Source organism: Equus caballus, chromosome 7 (assembly GCF_041296265.1).
Source record: "Equus caballus isolate H_3958 breed thoroughbred chromosome 7, TB-T2T, whole genome shotgun sequence".
Taxonomy (NCBI): domain Eukaryota; kingdom Metazoa; phylum Chordata; class Mammalia; order Perissodactyla; family Equidae; genus Equus; species Equus caballus.
Window position 1 is genome coordinate 29,888,354 of NC_091690.1, and position 20,666 is coordinate 29,909,019.

General features: G+C 41.1%; 1 long non-coding RNA gene across 2 annotated transcripts in view; it reads left to right on the forward strand.

The window, feature by feature from the left end:
* LOC138925106 (uncharacterized) overlaps positions 1 to 12,717 on the forward strand; it is a 128,188-nt gene extending 115,471 nt beyond the window's left edge. For both annotated transcript variants that reach the window (XR_011440813.1, XR_011440814.1), the window contains one exon: positions 11,704 to 12,717. This is a non-coding gene — a long non-coding RNA (uncharacterized lncRNA). The remainder of the gene's footprint in view (positions 1 to 11,703) is intronic.
* The last annotated feature ends 7,949 nt before the right edge of the window (positions 12,718 to 20,666 follow it).

The window sequence follows — 20,666 nt, forward strand, 5'->3', positions numbered from 1 at the left end:
TATAGTCTAGCTATGCGACAAGGAAAAAGAAGATACAGGCTTAGTGAACAGCTAGCCATTCTATGTTTTGTCAACTGAAAAATTCTACTTGCTTAGAGCACCTTCAATGATGCTTTGCTTTATGAGTGAATGTATTGGAGCATGGCAGGGAGATAAGATTCAGCTATTCAGAAAAATGTGAATTAGAGCATAGCCTCTGTACAACACAAGAGTGTCTCAACAAGTAGAAATCTTTCTTTGCATTCATTTCAAATTAAAAAATGAAGGGTAGGGTTTAATGATAGATTAATGGGCATCTGGAGACACTCTTTTGGGGGGTACCAAGACTATCCAGGTGGAGAGAAGCGGAGAATGTAATAAGTAGGCAGAGGAGCATCATTCTAGTCAGAAGTTTCAACTTGTAGGAGCACTACAAACTTGGAATGTTATTCCAGCTGTTGTGCTAGCTAAGATCCAGGCATGTTGACAACCGTTATCATTATAATATAGTAACGACAGCAGCCGCTGGGTTAAAAATTGAAAGCCTGAGCAAAGTTACGTCTGTCTGCTCCAAAACCTGTATCATTTCTTTCTATCATTTTGCTCCAGTTGGGCAAACTGATTTATAAGTTACAGTCTCTTAGCCTCAATTAATTTCACTTAGGGCATTTTCACACTTGTACAATAAATGTTTGAATTAAGACATTTCTTTTCTTCTGAAATTGAATTGCATGTTAACTGGTTATTGGCTGTCACTGGTGGTCCACACAATTACAGATAAGAGCATTGATCTGGCAAGAAAACAAATTGGCTCTTAAAAGAGGGTAGTTTGGATTTGACAGGTGCAGATGATTAGGTGTCTCTCTAATGGATCCAGTGTATTACCATCAGAGGCGCGAAAGATCTGCAAACCCATTCTCTCAGCTGCCCACTTCTACCAAGAAGGGCTACTTAAATCTGCCTGCCTCCTTCAGTGCATGACAGCTGAGTCCATTGATAGGGACTAGTGCCCCAAATTACCTCAATGGCTCAACGGCTGATATCTAGATCACACATTGAGATGGCAGAAGTTTCTAAAAGAAGCCTTCTTGGTTCAATCAGGTAGCATTAGAAGTGAGGTTGGTTTCAACTACAAACACTAACAGATAACAGTCATAAACAACCTCAGCCAAGCATGACAAAGCACTTCCCTGGGATGCTAGCAGGATATTACCCAGAGATTTCACTCTATTGGAAAGAACCCAGATTCTGGTCGCCCTGGCTAGAGAATGGTTAGGTGATTTGCCCAGCAGTCAGTTTGCTGGTTTTTAGGGACTTGATCTGAGTTCAAACATTTTTGGGCGGAATGAGTTAGGTCTGGCCCTATCCAGTGACCTCAATGTAGAGATAGGATCTCCTGCTTCCCTATCATGAACATCAGCAACTTGACCTCTGCGCTTCTTCTCCATCCTACTCAAGGTAGGAGACCTCTGCTGAATAGCTTAGTACAGCCAATAAAATATCCCGGCTGCCCCCAACAGAAGCCATTTTGGGGTAGGTTCCTTTGATTTTTAAGAGTCATCTATACAATTCCTCCAGTGTAAGATGATCTCATTGTAAAAAAAAAAAAAAAAATCTCTCTATTCCCAGGGGAGTGATAAGCAATATTCTCTTTAAGAGCTTCAGGTCAAAGTCCAGATTCCCAGCTTTATTCCAGCTCTGGGTGCATCTAAAGGAGACTATTATGTTCCAGGGGTCAAGCTTTCAGATCTTACCCCATTGAGAAGATAATAAAAAAGCACTTGTAGTTGGATTTTATTCATCATTTATATAATCACTGAAATTACAGATGAAATAAGCCATTATGTCATCCAGGCTCTCTTGCTAGCCAGTGTGTGTATTTTTCTTTTATAACATCCCATAAAAGCATCCTACACAGGGTTAGATCATAATAATCACTTGGCCATTTGTGGCAAGTGCAAACTATTCCAAATGAACTGGATTTTTGCCTGATTTTCATCTGGAAGACTCTTGAAATGGCTCAGTCTGAGAGACCATACCTTTTTCTTCATCCCCCACATTTCTGTGATGCCAGCATAGCTGGCTCTGCTGGACCATGATATAAGACCTGCATCATTATGGGCTCTGATAGAAGAATCTGGGGTGGTTCCTGGTCATATTTGTTAAGTAGGAACACATGGATCCTCAGTAGGGGGCCAGAAACATATTCTTGGAAAGTCAGAAGTTCTTTATGAGAAGTTTTCAATGTTACTTTTTCTTTTTGATGATTTTAAAAACACATATGAACATATTCTGGAGTATCTAGAAGACCTTCATGCAACTGAGTACTGTCATGTGGTTCCAGTGCCCCAGGCGCATTTGCATCAGGCCAAGTAGTACTACTTTAATTATCTCGCTAATGAGAGAAGGCTTGAGGTGGAATTCACTTACACCCTAGTGAAGACCAAAGGACATCAAAATGTGTGGGAGAAATGGTGGTTTCTCATAATTTTCATAAAGAGAAGTACTGAGAGGATGGAGACGTTGACAGCACATGACAGCAGAGGCAGACCAAACTCAAAAGCAGGTACACCATGGCTCTTGGAACCATACACGTGTGGGCAACAATTAATTTTTATCAAACTGTCGTGTAGCATACTAAATTAACGGTGATAATTCCAATATTGATTTTTAGTTTCGTTTGTATTTAATTTGCAAATTAATTTTGACTATATTGCATAAAGGCTATATGTACAAGCAGTTTATGCCTAGTTTTATGGTTATACATATTTAAGAAGCATTAAAATTAAAAGAATTGAAGTCGGAGCCGGCCTGGTAGCACAGTGGTTAAGTTGGCGTGTTCTACTTTGGTGGTCCGGGGTTTGCCGGTTCGGATCCTGTGTGCGGACCTATGTACTGCTTGTCAAGCCATGCTGTGGCAGGCATCCCACGTATAAAGTAGGGGAAGATGGGCACAGATGTTAGCTCAGGGCCAGGCTTCCTCAGCAAAAAAGAGGAAGAGTGGTGGCAGAGGTTAGCTCAGGGCTAATCTTCCTCAAAAAAATAAAATTGAAGTCAACATGAGACTCCATGAAGGTTGTTTTTCTCTAAAAAGACATCCGTACATCATTTAAGTTGAAGAAATACTGCTTTTAGGACTACCTTGTGTTTCTCTGGGGCGACTATACTCAATCTAGTTACATCTCCAAGGGCTGTCCACAGAAAGCACCATTTCCTAATTTCAGTGAATTGCAAAGCCAAAGGATTGGACTGGAGTGGACCATATTTAAGGGAGAGGAAATTTTATTTTCTTTCATTCTCATTTTTCCTTGCAGGATGTTCTGGTCACGTCACCAGATCAAGACCTCCTATGGACCTCTCTCAGAAATTGTCCACAAATATTGTAGACTAACAAAAATAGATCAGTTGTATATGCTCTTACTACATACTTCCTGGTGTTCTCTAATGAGAGGAAGGTGCACTGTAGCTGCTGCATAGCTTTTGATAACAACCTGTCTCATTGAAATGTTTCAAGAAGCTGAATGAAAGAATGAACCCAGGTCAACACCAAGAAGCCATTAAGAGATGAACATTAGCAAGTGGTTAGTAGTTCAAAAAATAATCCAGTAGGATGAAAAGACATCCTCCAGAGTAGTCTTTGGAAGTTCCTTGTTACACAATCTATTGAGTGGGGTTTCCAGGGGCCTGGTATATATTAAGCTCCTTCCTTCATGTTAGAAAAACAGAGGAAATCTAGTTCAATAGTCCTCTAGGCAAATGCTCAATTACTCTCTGGTAGGAATCCCTGACATGGCAGAGTAGGTGGGGTTGGAGGGAGTGAGCCATCTAGAGATTTATCTAGGCACATAGAATAAAGTAATGAGCAGATAGGTGCTCCATCTGTTGGGAAAGAATTATGGCTAGAACACAGAAAGTGCAAGAGGTAGGAGGAAGTTGAGGTAGGCAAGAGGCTGTGCACTCTCCCCTATTGTGTGCTCTAGGTTTTTTTCTCTTTCTCAGTGATGAGATGTAACGAACCGATTGAAACTGGAATGCCAGGGACAGGTATGCTCATCTTGGTTTCTCCTTACTATCAAGAGTGGCATGGTGTGAAGGATGACTCTATTTGAAGAAATGTCTTCTCTTCTCTTCCACTGAGCACTCAGCTCTTGTGCGGAGAGGACCTCCAACCAGTGAGCCGCAGCAGCTAAGTGGGTGCTGGAGACTCTGAATGATGAAGCTGCCCTTGAGTTGCACTCTATCTGACAGGGAGCAGATGGAGCTTTCTCTTCAGTCTGGAGAATATCTTTGGACAATTCACTTTTTCTTCTTATGCCTCAATTTTCTCACCTGTGAAACAGAGGTAGTCATTCTCCTTGCTTTTGGGACTATTACTGGGATATGTCTATCCTTAAATTACTTTAAGCTTTATGGAAGAAAAAATTCTCATGCAATTCTTTCTTCACTATCCAGTCATGGACTATCTACATCCTGTATTCTTTGGCTATCCCCCTTCTCATCATCTACTTTTGGGAATATTACTAAATAGGTTTTCCCTCTGATAGTTCTCTTATACTCTCAGAAATTTTCTCATTTCAAAGAAAAGTGGACTTGGTGTCTGAAGAATTGGGGAGTTAATTCCTCTTTTCTTTCACTTACCATGAGACTTGATATGTGTGACTTTGTCTCATTAGGCTTCTATTTCCTCATCTGTAAATTGGGACAATCTAAAGAATCTTAGAAGACTGTTGAAAGTAACAGCTTTGAATGTAGTTTGTGAACTATAAAGGGCCACTCAAACGCCAGGTACCAAATGCTGGCAGTTAATTGAGCAAAATAGTAATTTAGAGCCATCAAAGAAGCCTTTGTTTTAAGGGGCTTTATGACATTGCCTTTGCTGGCCCCTTGATTCTCTGTGTCCTGACTCTCCCTGATGCAGAGACAGAGTTTTTACGGTGGGAAGCTGGAGCGCACTGGAGATGTGCAATGACATTAGTCCCTCACCCTTTCCGATGGAGACTCTGCCACTAACATTTTCTTGTACATTTAGTACTAAGGCTTAAAATGGAGGCACAAGTGAGACTTTCTGGCCAAAGTTAATAATTTTTCCTCTATGCCCCAATAACATCTTAAACCTGCCTTTGTTATAACATTTATGACCCTGACTCATAATTATTTGTTTACCTGTTAGTCTCTCCCATTGAACAATGAACTCTTCTAAGGGAATATAGATTATTCACTTATAATTTCCAGAACTTAGCACAGTATCCAGTGCAGAGTAAATGTCCAAAACTAAATGAAGTGCTACTACTAGAATTTTCTCTCTTCTGGCCCTGCGCATCACCCACAAGCATCCCTCTAACACTGGCGATATGGCCATGCCTTCTATTCTGACTGAACTCAACTCTCAGTGCTCCCACAAATCTGATTATCCTCTCGACCTTAATTTCAACCTCTTACTTGGCACTGATCAAGACCTCATGAAGAGTACACATCCTTGGTGGTGAGTTCCATTAGCCTGTGTGATTTGCTATTTGGGCATTTTCTAAAATTAATTAATTAATTTTAAAAATTATTATTGTTTTTATTTTCTTGCTGAGGAAGATTAGCCCTGAGCTAACATCTGTGCCAGTCTTCCTCTACTTTATATGTGGGTCGCCACCACAGCCTGGCTGACAAGTGGTATAGATTTGCACCTAGGATCTGAACCCACAAACCCGGGCTGCGGAAGCAGAGTGTGCCGAAGTTAACCACTATGCCATGGGGCTGGCCCCTATTTAGGCACTTTGGAGGAAACTGGTGGAAGTGTTACATGTGGGAAAAGAGGAGGGAAGGGAAAAAAATAGAAGAAAAGAAAAAATAAAAAGTACAGTAAGAAAGATAGGCCCAGAGGACAGTGGGAGAGTTATAGAGGGATGTTTTTGCATGTGCTCAGCAATAAGAAGGCTAAATAAAATCTATGAAAACAGAAACCCTATTGGTAGAATTTAGCTCAGCTGGTAGACTAGTGTTTCCCAAAGCACATTGCACAGAAACTAGTTCTATTGATATTAGTAGGTTTTAACTTTAAAAAGTGTTCCATTTTCAAATAAGTTTGTGAGGCAGTATGTTATATAACATTAAACAGGTTTTCTTACACTAGAACACCTAATGGCCTTCTATATGACAATGTAGCTCAAGCATCTTCAAGAATAAATAATCACACTGCTTTGAACAATCTTTTGATCACCCTTAATTGGAGAATTCCATAGAAGTAAGTGTTCCTTGGAACGCTTTTTGGGAAATGCTGCCATAGAGATATATATTTGAATTTTATCAAAGCATTTGACAATTGGTTCCATGGTAACATGGAATAACATGGACCTAACAACAATGCAATTAGGTAGATTCTTGCCTGATTAAACCACTATCTTCAAAGGGTTTGATTAATAGAAGACTGGCAAGCTGGGTATATTGTTTCTAGTCCTCTGCTTCCAGAGTGTTCATGTTCCTATCCTTCTCACCTTGTTCACAAACACAAAAGTTTATACTTTGCTTCAAAAAAAAGAAGTACTAAAAATAGAAGCATATATGACAAACAATGGTCTATAATGTTGAAGGATTTTAGTTATCCTCAAAGTTATTTTGAGTTAATGTCCAAGAAGTTTACCAAAACATATACCTAACCAAAAGCTACTTGAGAGTTATTTAGTGTTACCAGATCAAGGGAGATAACAACTCAATAGTCTTTTGCCCTATCAGACCCCACATTTTAGTGGATAAGTTAATAAACTAAAATGTTTCTATGGGAGACTAACAGAGATGGTGATGGATCTGGAAGCCAAATAACAGAATTAAAAGTCAAAGAAATTGAGAATGTTTACCCTTAAGAAGAAAAAGCTTAGAGGGAGGATGTAATGTATATTTTTAAATATTTGAAGAGTTGCATGAGGAAAGGTGATTGTCATCATCTGAAATGTGTCCTCCCTCCCAAATTCATATGTTGAAGTCCTAACTCCCAGTACCTCAGAGTGTGACTGTATTTGGAGACGGGGTCTTTAAAGAAGTAATTAAGTTAAAATGAGGTCCTTAGGGTGGGCCTTAATCCAATATGACTAGGGTCCTTATAAGAAGAGGAGATTAGGACACAGGTGCACAGAGGAAAGAAAGACATGTGAAGACACAAGGAGAAGACAGCCAGGGAGAGAGTCCTCAGAAGGAGCCACCCTGCTGACACCTTGATTTCAGACTCTTAGTTTCCAGAATTGTGAGAAAATAAATAGCTGTTGTTTAAGCCCCCAAATTTGTGGCACTTTGGTAACCCTAGCAAATGAAGACAGAGAGTGTACTAAATCTACCAGATGGTAGACTTTTTTAAGAATAAGTCTTGTCTTACATGTCTTTGTATGTAATCTGGTCACCTACTATGGAGCCAGGAACATAGGAAATGCTCAATAAATGTTTGTTGAATAGAGGAACAGGGCTGTACTCCGGGTTAGGAGAAGGAAGAACTAAGACCAATGTATAGAGTGGCTAGTGTGAAGAACTGTGGCTAATTATGGAGTGGGTACTTTGACAATGCAGTAAGCTCCCCAGTCATTGGAAGTGTTCACACAGAGACTGACTGACTACCTGTTAGTACTATTGCAGAAGAGATACCTGAACTGGAGTCCTAGAAGACCCTGAAAGTCTTTTCTATGGAACTCTTATTCTCTTGAAGTGGAAAGGAGCTTACTAAACACCCAGATGATGATCCAGGCTTGATTCTTTTCCAGTAGCACCCAGAGTTGACCAAAGCCTGTGATGCCCATGTTTCAGATCCTTGACAGTCCTGGAACCAGGGGAACTTCTGAACCACTTACTGGTGAATGACCTTTGCTGCATCCTTATATGTAGTGTGTGAGCTAATCTATCTCATCAGATCCAGTGTTTCAAAACAAAGGCAAAATAAATGGACAAGTAAGATGGCTGGATGGCGTGACCTTGATGTGGCAGCAGTAAAATATGTGTGGAATGAAATCTTCCAATCCGTGAACTTGGGCATGGTTGGCCTGAATACTGCCAGAGGGCATCTGGAAGACACTGGCCATTCGGATGATCTTTCCTGTTTATCACTCCAATGGGTGGGCTGGACGTTCCTGCTCTACATTTTTCTGTGGATCTAGCCTCAAATGTTGATAAAATAGATGATTGCCTATAAGATGAGACTTGAGAAGAGGTAAAAATGATTCCTCTTGCCTCTAAAACATCTCCTTTGCCAATCTGCCAGGAGCAGCATTAGAGGTGATCTTTTACAAAAGATATTATCTCTATTAGAATGTAATCCTTGGTCTTGTACAGTACTTTCCTATTTTCCATGTTCTCTCACATGCGTTATTTGTGATCCTACAGCCATCTGTGGCTTTTTTCAAATCTGTGAATGCAGCATGTTTTTGGTGTGCACAGAGCCATCACATGTTCCTTTCCCTCTTGGCTAATGCACCCCTCCAAGCACCAATACTTCTCTTTCATAGCAATCATCACATTTCTTGATGATCTGTTTTTCTTGTAGGTTTTAAGTTTCAGTTCCATGAGGGTGAGAGCTAACTCTGCTTTGCTAGCTATCTTAAAGCCTGATATAGTTTCTGGCACAAAATAGGCACTAACTAAAGATATATTGAATAAATGAAGGAATATAGATGGTCTTTACTTCAACCCTGTGATAAAATAGGTATTATAGTTCTTATTTTACCAATAAGTTTGGAAAAATTAAGTGGTTTACCCAAAGTTTCAGATTGGGTACTCAAAATGAAGTCTCCTGACTCCAAATTATTAGCTCTTTTCCCTCTGTATCACAGCTATCTCTACCAGTAAAATGAGCCTGTGTTCTTTGGGACATTAATAATCTTGATGTTGACACTCTGGATGTGATTGTCCCTTTTGTACCTTGGGATGGAGATAGACCTGAAAGAACAAGAATATTTCCAGATAGTAAAGAGAAATAAAATATTATCATTTGGGCTATGCACACTGCGAAATTCACTTTTCAGTAGATACTACGATGCAGGGTGGGGTGGCTTCCTGAGAGTTCTCAACACAAACGTACTTGCAGTAAAGACTGATGCAGAGCTTGTTCAGTGAGACCGAGGTTTGAATGGTGTAGGAATCGCCATCCTGGTGGATTTGGATCTGCAGTCTGCATAGATGCTATCTTCTACATTATTAAGCCAATTAGAAATTAGACCTTGGAATTTAAGGGTATATATGTAGGTGTGGGATTCAAGAACAAGGAAGAGAGTGGGGAAAGAGGAGAGAGAAGGTGGCACCAATCACGGGCAAGGGAATATGACAATCTGCCTAGGCCATGTGGCTGACAACCCGCCTGACGCTTGTTTTGACTTTTCTCTAACTGCACAACCGGCGCATGCAGATGACTTTACATCTCATAGCAAAATGTGCGACAGCAACGTGCTAAGCAAATGCAAACAAAAATATGCTTCCCCCACTCCAAACAAATCTCTCACACATCGCAATGATGCCGTGGCATGGCGAGAGACAGAAGACAGAGACCACCAGGGACCAAATTTGTTTGTTCTTTAAACCATTCTTCGGGATCAATATATATGCTCTGGGAGATCAGCTTCAGCTATGTTGAATTACTTGCTATTATTTGAACATAGCATGCACTTTAATTTCACTCATTCATGCATGCATGAAAGCATTATCCATCCAATGCATTCAACTTTTATTGTGCACCTACTGTGATCCAGCCATAGCCAAATACTATAGAAGGCACTGTGAAGGGCACAGAGAGAAGCCATATGCATATCCCTTCTTTTAGGAGTTCATAGTTTCTCTGCTTTTGCTCACGAGTGTTCCTCACCTGGGATGTACTTCACTCTACTTTTTCCCTACGGAAATCTTCCCCATTTCTTAAGAGCCAGCTTAGGAGCATTTCCTTACTCGTCTTCATCATTTTTCTCCATAGTGAGAATTAATCATTCTTCTTCTAGTACTCCAACAGCTCTGTGCTTCTATCTCTGAAGTTGCATAGCAGGTATTTGATAAAAGTACCTTATTTCTCCTGCCTTCATATTTCCCACATCCCCAAAACTAGTAGGACCAGATCTTCCCTAATTCTGGGAAAATTCTAACAGGAAGAGGAAGTGTATTAGTGGCCTAAACCTCGTAAAAGGGAGGATTATAATTAAGTTTGTAATTTTTGCATTGAAAATCTCTTTTGGCTCAAACACAGCTGCAGGCCTCCAATGTGCCTTTCTCAAAATTCTTTACTGAACTAGAATAATGACAAGGAATTATGCTACATTCTTGTCCAGGGTAGTGTAGCATGGTGGCTAAGAGTGTGGAATTTGAAGTCCAGATTTGGCTGGCTTCAAATCCTGGCTCTGCCATTCACTAAATGTGTTACACTGGGAAAGTTACTTAATATATTTGTGCCTACGTTTCCCCATCTTTAAAATGGGGATAATAATGGAACATATTTTATAGGGTTGATGTGAGGATTAAATGTGCATTTACGTGGAACAGTGTATGGCACCTATTACATTTTCAATAGCTGCTAGTTATTAGTTATTATTCTCCAAATGAAATAATTCCTTCCTGGAGTTTACTGTGGTATCACACTATTGATAGTTCTTTTTAATCAGATTTACGTTCTGAAAGCTTTGAGGCTCACTTTTACAAAAAGCCACTGCTGAGAATAGATACTTCAAATCCTCCTCGTGTTTTTGAAGGATAAGTCATTTGGAGTTAGATCTCAGAACTCGAGTTTCAATATTTTTACCACTATTGGGTGTCTTCCCTGGGAAAAGTTACTCAACCTCCTTAGCCTTCTATTTCTTCAACTTAAAAAGGAGAGGTAATCACAACACCCCTCACAGGGTTTCTGTGATGATTAAATGAGTGTTGTGAGATTGAGTTAAGTAAATAACATATGGAAGTGTCTAGCATCCTGGGTGACAGTCTTAATAAATGTTTGTTTCATTCTTTTATTTTATTTTTTTTCAAAAAGGCCTTCTTGGCCACCGAATGTGATACACCTGGGATGAGCCCTGAGCATTTTGATAGTACTGAATGACAGTGACTTAGATAGTGGCTTTCAATGTGTCAGGTATGATCTAACACACACACACAAACACACACACAAACAAATAGATCCGGATCTAGATATCAAATCATTTAATCCTCACAATAGCACTGTGGAGTAGTACTATTATGATCCCTTTTCTATGATGAGGAAGAAGAAGGGGACCGCTTCTCAGGCTGGGGTTGCAGCTTTGGGTCTGCTCTTCAGTCTATCCGCACCTATTCTGGCAGCAGTCCCATTTTCCTTGAGGACTGAGTCTTGTCCCCAAAGTCCAACTGGTGGCAGGCCTCAACTGTTGCCTCACTCACCACAGCCTTCTTTTCTCTGGAGTAAACCTGAATGTTGAGCTTTTATGCCATGGGCTGATCTCACGACCCCATCCTTTGCCCTGCCTTCCTTCCAAATGTCCACTGAGTTGTGTCTCTGGTGCTAAGAATTGCTTGAACCATGCTCTTTGACGATAGCGTTTTGGGCGTAGCTATAGTGTCTCTGACTACCTTCTGTAGAGTCTGCTTCTGCTACCAAATTTGTCCCCTCCCGTGTTTTTTACCCTAAGGAACATGCTTTTTTTCCCAGACCTGGTCTCTCCTGGCCTTTGAGACTCATGTTGCTTCCTGGGTTCACAACATGCTGCAGGCCATGCGGATTGACTAACAAAATGTCTGCATTATTTCTTCCAGGTGCTGGGGTTCTATTTTGCACACTGGTGAACCAGAAGTGACCCAAATCATCTGAAGGTCCTTAATTCCATGAATAAAACTATATTCAGAAGGTGATTATCGTGTAAAGGAGAGGTGCATTATCTTTGGGGAACAAGTGACCATGGAAACAGTGAGTGCAGGAAATAGTAGAGCTTTGCATTTGGGTCCTTCAGGAGGCTTTGCAGTGGAATCACCCTGCAGCTCGGAAAAGTGGGAGCAACGTGCTGTGATGCCACCTCTTGGCTAATGAATGTGGACTGTGAGGTGACAGAGGGAACCCTGATCATCTGACACTGACTCTTGGTACAGAACCACTGTGGAAGTCATCCAGGAGAAAAGCAAACAACTAGTGTGCTGTATGGTGAAGATTTTCTGTGTTTAGTGACCGAACTCTTATTGCCTTTGGAGAATGAAATCCACACTGCTTTTTGGAGTGGTTGACTTGAATGATAATCAACATGGGGGAGAGATGGGATTACTTTCTAAATGGAGTAAGGGGTAAGCAAGGGTAAGCATCTTGGACAAAATGGCGGCAAGTATGAAATGACAAAAGCGCTTGTCTCCAGCATCTGGCTAAGCAGTCTTTTGCCAAGACCCTCACCTTTGGCCTGGATAGAGGCTCTCTAGCTGGGTCAGAGCAAAGAGCAGCATCCTGACCATTCATTCCATGGTCTCCTGGCTGACCAAGGGGGGCCAATTAGGTCCTATTGTGATAGAAGTGGGAGGGAAAGTTTCCTCCATTCCGATGACCCTTGGAGTGACTCCATCAGTCTTAAAGGCCATAGGGGTGGAGGATGGGGCGCTATTCTCTACCTCATTGGGCCATAGCCAGCCCTGTGTGAGTAATTGGTTCTGTTCCTTAGCCTGAGGTCCTTCAGATCTATGGGATTGACACTGCCTTCGTGCCTCCCCCAAACAGAAATTTGCTCAGTTTGTCATTTCAGAAGATGGCTGTTTGGGGATGGGAGGAAGAAAAATAAAATATAAACACTAGTTATTGGTCCTATGTCCGTTTTGTTTTAGAAGTAGCATTTATATTGGTAAAGGGTGGCAAATGTCAGCCCCGTCACCCACCACCCACTTCCCAGTGCCTGCCTTTTTCTCACTGTGGGGTACAATGAATTAATTCCTAAGAGGCATTTCAGATAAATGCTGAAATCTAACTTATCAGGGTTCTTCCAGGACTTACAGCTAGTTTAAAGTCTAACAAGCTTGGTAAACGTTAGGATCCCCAAATGCCCTAAAACATATTCATCAACTTCCAGAGATTAAAATCAGTGTGCTTTTAAAAAAAACCAAAAAAAAAAACCAAGAAAATGCCAGCTGCCTTTGCAAATAGGGCATTGGGAAATGAATATAATTGTGTCCTTTCCCCCTAGTCCAGGAACTTCAACTGCTACAGTGCTACATCAGGTATGTAATGAAAGACAAATGACAAGGAATCGAAACAGAAAAGGGGAGCTTGAGTAACTGTAGTTTTTATGTTAGGGAGAGCCTGAGAGAGAAAAGAAGCATTGTATCTTGGATTAACAGAACTGCAGGATTTCATTAATGACAGCCCAGCTTTTTAGCAAAAGGAAGATAGGGCAGTAAAAGAGAACATGACTAGAATGTGCACTGCTAATTGGAAATGTATATTATCTGCAGGCGATGTGTGTGTGAGGAGGGGGGATGGGGAGGATGAGAAGAGACCCATATTGAGAGGCTGGCAGGAGAGAAGTGGACCTAGGGTGCCCCTGGTTGGGCCCTACCAATGGGGCATTTAAAGGGCCCTTTCTTGTAGATACGAACGCCAGTGCCCAGAGCCCTCCCTCCCCCACTCCCTTTTAATTCAGTGGCTACGTAGGGGCTTCTTTGATGGCGGCTTTGAAGTTGGTGGCTTTGAGATTACTCTTCCTCTGTGACCTTGACCACCAGCCATGAGGTTAGGGGGGAAGGGGAGGGGAGGGGAGGAGGAAGGCTCTGGAGTTGGAAAAAGGAAAGGAAGGAGAGGGGAGGAGAAGGGAAGGCCGCTCCAAGACATTTCTGCAGCATTCCGCGACTTTCCTGATCACTCTGCAAAGTTGAAATATGATTGCAGCCTTTGCACCAGGAAGGAAAGAAACCATTTAAATGAAAAATTAGCTGCCTTAGCAGGTCAAGCACATAGTTACATTAATGTCGTGTAGAACAATAAATCAACTTCGATCTCCAATTGAAAAAATGCTAATTTAGCTCAGCGATTCACTGATTGTACTTTCCTCTGATAGAAATCTTTTCTTTTATTTAATGCGAAGCCGTGATTTGACAGCCTCCTCTAATGGTGCTTGCAGACTCTCAGCGTTTCAGTGGAATTCTGATCATGGTTTTAATATTCCGTGCAGCTCTGCCCCCTCTGATTTCACGCTCACACATTAACGAGAGCTGACACTGGAGATTAGACGCAGACAGCTGGAATGCCAGGTCTTTGTTGCAGCATGGACAGGAGCCAACGTCGTTCAACCACAGCCAAGAGGGACCTGGGAAAGTCTTCTTAAGAAGGAGGGGAAGGCGGGCTGGGGGGCTTGAGGGAGGGTGGGAGCGGGGGATGGGGCAGAAAAGAAGGCAAGGTAGTTTCTGAAGGACATAGGAAAACAGATATTTGCAGAAAGCCCTTTTGTCTCTGAAATTCACATTTGAATCAATTCCGATTTACTTAGAGGAAGTGGATCATTACAGGGAAATCCCAAATTGGTTGCAGTATTTTTCTGTAAACTCTGAAAAATACAAGAGTGATGCACGGAAATGGAAATGGCTCCCTGCTTCAGCTTCTCACTGGCTTGTCTAAGAAACAATGGTGATTACTGGCTGGAGGAAGAGTGCTTACATAAGGAAATGTGTTCTCCCCTTTGCCTTAAAAAAAAAAAATCACTTAGTTCCAGGTGAATAGATGAGGAAATAAAACTAGATTTATGAACAGGGCTGTCTGCTCAACTAGTGACTACCCAGGCAAGGAAGGAAGTCTCGTAGCCTAACTGCCTTGATCCTAATAAATTGTTTCCTGATACCAGAAATCAAATAAAGATCCATAGTTTCATCTAAACTATGAAGCGACTTGTGCTCAGATAGTGCCCATATTGCAAAGGAAGAGGCAGGGCGCTGCCTGCAACAGGGGCACGACTTTCTCAAAAAGAAAATGACAGATGATCAAAGTTGCAAAGACGGCACATTAATACTATGTCAAAAAAAATTGTTTCTGCTCCCAGGGGAAACCAATTGAGTAGAAATAACAAATGTCCTTCTTGCTAACTGTATCATTAATAATAATCGTACTTTGCATTTTTATGGGATACCAGGATTCTAGAGCTCTTTATAAATATTCATAGGGGAAGACTGAAGAAGAGAGATGAGTGTACCCATTCCCTATGCATGGATGGAGCGACTGAGGCCCAGGGCCCTTCAGGGGCTTGCTTGGAACGAAATAGCAGACAAATCACAAAGCCGCATGTTGTAGCTGGCATGGAGCCATCCAGGCACTTTCTCTGGCATCGGCTGCTCTTTCCTGTGAACATGGCCTTAGTTTGGGGAGTAGATGAGCTGAACCGTCTTGTATCACCTTGGCCTATTGTTCTTATTTGCCCTTCTTCCCCGTCTTGGTTAGACCACTGTTGCTGACATAGGTTTATTCATTCAACTAGTATTTATTGAGCACTGAACTAGGCAATGTTTTGATTAATAAGAAGTATAAGTTAGGATATATTTATTTAACATATATCACTAATATTTTAATAAAAATCCAGAGGTCAATCACAGTGGTTAAGAGCATAGCTTATAACATAGCGTATATCAGAGTAATTAAGAACAAATCAGACAAATTTGCGCTTGAATCTCAGTTCCTCTCTCGCTGGTTTGTGACCTTTAGCAATGTACTTAACTTTTCTCTAGAGCTCAGTTTTCCTGTCTGCAAAATGGAGATTAAAATTAAATAACCCTTAACTCAGTGCCTCACTCAATTGAGGAAGCACTCAATAAGTGCTAGCTATTAGGATTGTTGTTATTTCCATATAGTTAAGAATACGCCCCCCCCCCCCCCACACACACACACACTTCTTGGTAATACTAAACACTTAATAAGTACTGGTTATTGTTATGTAGCACATTAGAATATATAATCCTGAAGCAGTCCTATTGCCTTTAAAGCGGTCTCCTTGATGGATTTATGCTTATTCTTGTTGCTTAAAGCATTTTTGGAACTCTTCTTTAGAATTGCATGTGGACATGATTGGCACTCTCTCTTAAATATCTTCAAATGTGGCACATCTTCATCCTCAGAGGGTGGATTTGTTGTTGGAAGCCACTAAAAGTTACCCTGAAGCTATGCCCAATGAATATGGTGGGCAATCAAGCTGAGGGAACGTTATTTTGGAAATAAATGTGCCTATAAAGAAATTAGATTGGTTTTCTTGTATGGCATAAAACTGAACCACACTGCAATTCCCAAAGAGGCTTGTTGAGCAAATGCAACCCTTTTAGAATATACCCATGGCCTCCTAAGGAGAGTGCTTAGAAGGGACATAGATCCTGATACATTCGCTGAGGAAAAAAATGAAACTCATTATCTGGTGGTCACATTTTATAATAGCCTTTCCTAAAGGAGCTTATGGTCCCATCTAGAAGAAAAGGACATGCCCATGAGTTCTTCAGATTATGCAAAAATTGAGGTTCACTTCTCTAGACTTTGCCCTCTTGGCTTGTGTACAGCTGCTGTGCAGGGTCAGTTTGCTCATTTCTTTGGAATTGATTAAACACCTACTGGGCTTCTGATCGGTACTAAGGATTAAAGTTTACTAAGTCATGATCCCTGCCCTCAAGGGCCTCACAGTCTAATGGGGAAGGCAAACAAATAGTTGCAATACAGAGAGGTGAGTGCTACAGTAGAGGGACACAGCAGTGTGGGCAGATCCTGGAGGGTCCTATATGTACATCGAGTTCAAGTGTGTTGACCTAATCTTAGAGGTAATAGGGAGCCATTGATGGTTAAAGCTGGGAAGTGACATACTCCAATTGCCTTTCCCTTTTCTTCTATCTATTCCTATTTCTGGCCTCTATGTGTTAAGAACTGACCAAATCTTGTATTCCCTACCTTAGCCCTGAGCATGGCTGAAGCACAGTTGTCCTTTTTCTTGATTTCTATCCCTTATTAGGGAGCTCTTTGGCAGAGAGAGAGAAGACCTTTCTTGAGTCCTCCCTCCAGGAAGATTTAGGAGTTGTGATTTATTATAATTTCAATTATAAAAGGTTTGGGTTTGGATTAAAGAGTTTTTTTTTAACTTACAATGTCTGAGTCTGTTCCAAGGGCTATAAACCATGGCAGGTTTCCAGTGGCCCCAGGTAGCATCCCCCATAGTCACATTACTTACAATTGATAATAAATGGCTTTGACCAAAGGGGAGAGTAGATTAGCTGAATAGAATGCTTAAGCGCCTAAAGAAGTGGGAGACTGCTTCTGGTGGTTAGATAGCATTGATTATATCAGTAGCAATGTCACACATATAGAATATGCTGGAAGACAATAATCCTGGAGTGGTTTTGTTTATACCTCATTCCTTTGTCTATGTGACATGGAGGCAGGAGTACCATTCGTGCCAACACACTGTCATTGAAATAGATCCATTTGTTCAGTGTGCAGAGAAAATTATCCTGAGTTTGTGTATTCACTCTGGGTCAGAGCACCTAGAAGCATCTAAATAAGATGTAGAACACTGCAATTGTCTACTCGGATCTGAATTGTCTAGTGAGTTAAGAGTATTTTAACCATTCTGAATGGTCATGATAATAACATCTCTTAGCAGAGTGACATTCAGCCTCAGTAATGAACCATACACAAGTTTCAGGTAGGTTACAAGCATAGTATTTGTGTATCATTTGCTAAAGTTTGTAGGAAATTTAATTGGAAAAAAATTAGGGGGGTTATTTCTATAATGTCATCCTCATCCTCGCCTTTCCAATATGCTTTCTACAGCCGGAGAGAAAGGAGTGCTACAGGGAATTAGGGAATCTCTGGATAGCCCCCGAAGAGTGTGCCATATATGGTAATTTATGATAATGCCATGTGTGTCCCAACGGATAAAAGGTTGAGAACTACTATGCTGGAAAATGACATTTGGTGTAAACACAGGCCTATCATGTATGCAATTCAAATGGAGTTTAGTTATTGTGAGATGAGAAAAGACTACATAATGATGTAGTCTTTCGGTAACTGAGTTTCAAGGTATATTCCTTGAGACTGATGTCTGCCATAGGATCCAAAAGAATAACATCCATGCAAAGTGGTCTGTTTATTTGTCCCATTGTTATTTAATCTTAGTAAGCTTCACTAGATCTGCAGGTCTGCCAGTTGCTTCAGTTTGTCTCTGAGCAGTTCCTGGGATTATTAGGGACTGTAGTAGAGGTCAAAGAAGTCATGAGTATAGGGAATCAGAATTTGTTGAACACCTACTGTGTGTTGTTAACCTGTATGTATGTGTGTGTGTGTCTCTCTATATATGTGTATCTAATTTAATCCTTACAATAATCCTACAAGGTTTTATTCTCATTTCGCAAGAGGATTTTGAGACACAAAGAAACCTAAATAATTGGCTTCCTAAAGTCAAACCCAAATAGTAAAGGGATAACTTGAATCCAGACCTTTCTGAATCCCCCAATCTTTGCTTCTTTCCTGAGTGTGTGCCTTTCAGGGAATTGTTGGCGTGGTAGGATGTATAAGTTCTCAGTGGTGCCCGGTAGGATATAAGGGCAGTATTGAGCCAAGTCCAAAATTCAAAGTCTTGGGACAAATTTAAGTAATCAGGGCCAAGTAGAGCTCATCCATGACAGCATCAAATGGAATGCATAGGTCTAACCACGTGAAATTGCCGATATTTGACTATTTTTCATCTGTAAAGATGGAAATTTCCTGTGGTTCCACCTAATAAATGTAGGATAATCGGTGCTAAGGACACTTCATATGTTTTTCTCAGATATGGAATTGAAATACAAATCTAGCTATTAAAATGGAAATATAAGATTTGTTCACTTTGTCTCCCAAAGACTTACATTCTATGGCTCTAAGACATCTGAATAGGGCAGCCCAGCTTGAGACTTGTGGCATCTGCAGAGACAAGCCTTACATGATGAGAAATAGGGGAGTGATGACTTCTAGGCCCCTAATGCTAACATAGGCTCTGGGATATAAATTTATAATCACCTGCCTGGCTTTCCAGTTCTGTGTCCCTCTAAGCCCCAAGGAAGGCTAGTTACCCACTGTTATGGGTTGAACTGTGTCCCTCAAAAAGATTTATTGAAGTTCTAACGCTAGATGCTTCAGAATATAATCTTATTTGGTAATAAGGTTGTTGCAGATGTAATTATTTAAGAGGAATTCATACTGGAGTAGAGTGAGCCATTTATCCAAGATGGCTAATGTCCTTAAAAAAAGAAGAGACACATAAGGAGAAGATGGCCATGAGACAACAGAAGCAGAGATCAGAGTGAGGCATCTGCAAGCCAAGGAATGCCAAGGATTGCAGACAAACACCAAAAACTAGGAGAGGCAAGGAAAGAATCTCTCCTAAGGTTTCGGAGGGAGTTTGTCCTGTTGACACCTTAATTTCGGACTTCTAGTCTCCAGAACTGTGAGACAATTAATCTCTGTTGTTTTCAGCCCCCAGCTTGTGGTACTTTGTTATGACAGCCCTAGGAAACTGTTACACTCACCTTTTAGACTCTCCCTTTATCCTATTCTCCTGCTCTCAATCAAGATGATTAAGAAAATAAAATTGTTGAATAAAAAGGTAAACCCTAGATTTCAGAAAACATGGCTCACTAGACTGACTCATTTCTGGAGTGTTCTGAACAGTTTCATTTTTTTCTGATCCTTAAGCTTAGGGGCAACGTATGCAGACTGGTCTCTTCTTAGCAGGAGTTTTTTATTCAATTTATGATGGTTAACCTACATGTTAAATTTACTCTGAGCCTAAGTCATGGCCTAATGAATGTTGGACAAATGCGCTGCTTTCTTGGGGAAAAGCAAAGTAAGGGATGTCGATGAGGTCTTCCCTGGCAACCATGATTGGCCTTCACACGATCAGCAATTAATTTGAGTTAGTTATATTGTCGGTGTTATTGGGGAGGCACAATATTTTATGCTATTATCATCATTGGTAACTAATCCAGGATTCATTTATCAGCTTGGTCGATGATTAGCAGGACCCAGACACAAGTTGGCCACAAATAGATTTACCCAGTATTTATTGAGTATCTGCCATATATATCAGACACTGGTCCAAAGACTTTGACTGCATGATTTCATTGACTCTGCACCACAATTCCAACACATAGTTATCTCCATTAAAAAATGACAAAAGTGAGACCCAGAAAGATGAAATGACCTGCCAAGAGTCACACCATTGACTCACATTGGTAAATGTGAGCTGTGGGTCCAATTCTTTTGACGCTAAGATCAGAGATGAGGATAGCAGAGGGAACAGCTCCCATGAGGTGCTGCATTGGGAGGGTTTGGGAATGAAGGACCACTGAGAGTACTGGGGACCAGGAAGTGGTACTCAAAAATTGTTGGCATGAGGGAAGAGGTCTATAGTAGACCTCTCCTAGCTGTGGTTGTCAGAAGTCTGAACTTAGAGTCAGAAGATCTATTGTTCAGCTCTACCGTCTGTTGGCCTTGAGCCCACAGGCTGTAAACTGAATCTCCCTGTGCCTCACTGTCCTCCACAGCAATATGGGAATAACTGTACCTTCCTCCTTGAGCTGTTCCGAGTCTGAGGCTTGCCCAAGATAACACATACGTACAAATATGTAGCAGATGTCAGGTAATCTTCTTTTCCTGATTACATCTTGGGCGGGCCCAGAGCTAAAGTCATATCTTTCTGGGAAACTCTACTAGGCAATGTGCTATTATATAGTTAATTTTTCAAAAACAGCCATTT